The sequence below is a fragment of the Arachis ipaensis genome, chromosome B09 (genome assembly GCF_000816755.2).
Source record: "Arachis ipaensis cultivar K30076 chromosome B09, Araip1.1, whole genome shotgun sequence".
Classification (NCBI taxonomy): domain Eukaryota; kingdom Viridiplantae; phylum Streptophyta; class Magnoliopsida; order Fabales; family Fabaceae; genus Arachis; species Arachis ipaensis.
The window spans coordinates 19,475,019-19,478,954 of NC_029793.2; the positions used below are offsets into that span (position 1 = coordinate 19,475,019).

The following is a 3,936-nucleotide window of genomic DNA, read 5'->3' on the forward strand; positions in this document are numbered from 1 at the left end:
GAGAAATTAATATTTGTAATAGTCTAAAATTGAGAAAATAAAAAATACAAGATATTAATACTCTAACTTTTTGAGTTATAAATTTTGAAAAAAAATATATATGATTATGGTTAATGATCATAATTGGAGGCTTTTATTTTATTTCAATTTTTTCAGAATATGTTTGCCTTAATTAAATTTTATTTTTTTATTAATTGCTATTGTTTTTTGGTACACTTAAATGTCATTAGTTTATATCAATTAAAATTTATGACTTAAAAAAATAGACACATGTCTTTTTAATTTTTCTATAATTTTATTTAAAGGTAAAGTCTCTCTATAACCACTAACATCATCGATAAAAAAAATATAAGTCTCTATAAAATGATATATATAAGATAAGTAACATATATATAATTTCAAAGTTATTAATCATAAATTGTGGACAAATTTTTAAAAAGAAAATTTTATAGATCAACATGTAACTTTCTAATATTTTCGAGACGTATCAATATTTAGGTTATCTATATATTACTTTTTAAAGTATTATAATTTCACAAGTTATAATATGTGATATTTGTTATTGTTATATATATGAAAAATGTGAGTTAGTATTTACCCATTTATCTTTGATTAATATTATTGTAACTAGAATATATTAGACTTTACGAGAATGATATAACCTAAACTTTGGTTATCTGAGAATTTAGTGAGTGGTTACTGTTGGAAACAAGAAACTAAACTGGAGGAAGGATTTGTGTATCATTGAGTGTAATCAAGTTGTCTATTCAAGTTGTCTAGAATGATACAATATAAAGGGTATTTATAGGTGCTAAAAGAATCGTAATAATAAAGACGTAATCTCCTATAATAAATATTCAGATATACTAAATAATACTAATTGATCCTAATTATATTCTAACATCCCCCCACAAACTCAAGTGACAACTTGAGTTTGAAACTTATTTAAAACAACGAAATAAAGAGAAAAAAACTGAATAAACTGATAAAACGGGTGCAGATGGAACTGCCGCTTGTCTGAAGGAAGCGCAGATGGAACTGTCAAAAAGAAATGCAGACGGAATTGCCACAAGAAAACACAGACGAAACGCAGACAGAACTGCTACGAGAAAACGCAGATGGAACTGCCACGAGAGAACGCAGATGGAACTGCCACAAGAGAACGCAGACGGAACTGCCACAAGAGAATGCAGACGCAATTGCCACGAGAGAACGCTGACGGAATTGCCACGAGAGAACGAAAACTATATGATTTCTTCATGAGAATAGGTAAGCAGCGGATGACAAATGGTGTTTGATCATTCGACTCAGAAAAATAGAAGACAGAGAGAACAGGCTAGTCGGTGAGGTGAAAAAGTATCAAAGGAGTGACAAAAGATAAGGAAAAATGACATAGAAAAAAAAGTGCAAAAACTACGGTGAGTTTACTGCAAGGAAAACAACCTATCCTCTTCAAGGAGGATACCATGGCTCTGATACCATATTAGAAACAAGAGACTAAACTGGAGGAAGGATTTGTATATTATTGAGTGTAATCAAGTTGTCTATTCAAGTTGTCTAGAATGATATAATATAAAGGGTATTTATAGGTGCTAAAAGAATCGTAATAATAAAGACGTAATCTCCTATAATAAATATTCAGATATACTAAATAATACTAATTGATCCTAATTGATTCTAATTATATTCTAACAGTTAGAGTAGCTTCACATCACGAACCAATATGAATGCTAGCAATAAGAATGATGAAAAACCAGCTAAAATAGATATTCGCAGGGACTACTCGTGATTTGGGGTTAGATGAAAATTCATGAAATCTTCACGACCTGCCCACGTAAAATAAATGGGGACGGAGACATAAATGGCCATCCGTAGAACCCATTAAATAATTGCGAATATAAAATTACTCATTCATCTACTTTACTCGGTTCAAACATCGGATTAGACTGGTATAGAATTTGGTTTATTGGTTTTCTAATTAAATCGGCTGGTCTGATTTTAATAACTATGGTTAATTAATTCTAAATTCAAATTTAAATTTGAGTAAGAAAATAAACAAAAGATGATTTGTTAATCAATTCTAAATTCAAATTTAAATTTGAGTAAGAAAATAAAAAAAAATTGTTTTGAATTTTATTTTACTAACCAAAATTAATTTTAAGATAATAAATTACTTTGTACATCATATCATATCGTAAGATAGTGTGGTCATTTGCTATTTTTTATTGGCAAATATTATCAAATGAAATGGCGTAAGAAATTAAAAAATATATATTTATAATCTAGAGAATATTAATTTCTTTTTCAATAAAATAAATTTTATATTAAATAACCAAAGTTGTTATTGGTTTCTCTTCACATTAACTAATACTCAACGATGATATTATGGTAATATTACCAAAAAATATTAATCAATCTAATAGATTTTGTAATGACATAAGTCTATAAATTTAGAAACAACGTTGATTGTATTGTTTTGACTTCAAAAGAATGAATATGATATTAACAAATAAAATTGTCCCAAATAAATTTTAATATAAAAAAATCTTCATAAATATTGCTATCAATGAGAGAAATTGTTATACTTTAAAGACAAATACTCTTTTTTTTTCTACGAATTTTTTAATTTGGCAGGTTGAGGACTAATCCACTATATATTGATGCTTCATTTATTAAAAGTCTGCTGATAGCCAATAGATTACTACACACATAAAACGAGATTCGAACTTTAAATACTTGCTTAGACAGACGAGTGAGATAATCACTCAACCAACCTAAATTAATTAAAATAAATACTAATTATTTTTAATATTTTCAAGTTATAAAATATTTATAGTAATAATTATTATATATATTTTTAGTTTAATTTCTTAATAAAAAATTTATATAACTTTATGTATTATCCCGTGCAGGGCACAAGAACATAAATTAGTCTGATTAAAAAAATTTTTGGTGACTAATTTGGAAAATAAGTGATCTTTTAGGAACGAATTTGACTATTTACCCAATTAAAGAGTTGAACAAATCTCTACATTTAAGCAAAATACTTAACCAAGTTGTTATAATCGCTTTTCAAATCATGTACCTTCTCCTTCTCCGTTTCCTCCTCCTCCTCCTCCTCTTTCTCTTCTTCTTCTTACTAGCATCTTAGTTGCTGTTTTTACTTCTCCTTCTTTTTCTCTTTTTTTCTTTCGATATCGTCGTCACCACTGCCATCACTATCTTCTCCTCCTCCTCTTCCCTTTTTTCATTTGATTTTTTATTTTTCATTCGTTTTCCTCCATCATTTTCTCCATCGTCATAATCATTGTTATCATTATATCGTCATAATCATCATCATTATCGTCATCGTCATCTTTTTTATCGTTATCGTCGTTATTATTATCGTTATGTTTAAATTTTTGTCATATTAATAATGTTGTCTGATCCAAAATTAATTTGGATATGTTTTTATTCATGATTGAGTCTTGTTTGTATGCTTGTTGTCGAATTGAGTTTGCGTGTGCAATTATTAAGAAAAGCTTCTATGGTGGAGAAAGTATTTTCTGGTCCTCCAAAGACTTGGATACATTTTCAATTGTGAAAAAATTATAGATTGTTTTAAAATTTTGCAATTCAATATTAACATTTTTTTGTTGGTGATGTGACACACTCACATGACCCACTCACAGTATCAATGATCATGGATCTAAAAAATTAATATCCACCTATACACTTGTCAACATCCAAAAAAGAAAAAACTGTAATTTTATTTTATATTTATAAATTGTAACATATGTAATTAATAATAAATAGTTTTAGTAACTAAAAATAGATAATAAAATTAACTCAATAAAACATAATAAATAGTTATAGTTAACTTTTAAAGTTAGTTAAATAGTTAATAACCAAATTAAAATTTAATTTTCTAAAATATAAATATAATTATTAGTATTC

General features: G+C 27.1%; 1 pseudogene; it reads left to right on the top strand.

Annotated features, from left to right (window-relative positions):
* LOC110267052 overlaps positions 1-3,936 on the top strand; it is a 50,755-nt pseudogene that overhangs the window by 5,344 nt on the left and 41,475 nt on the right.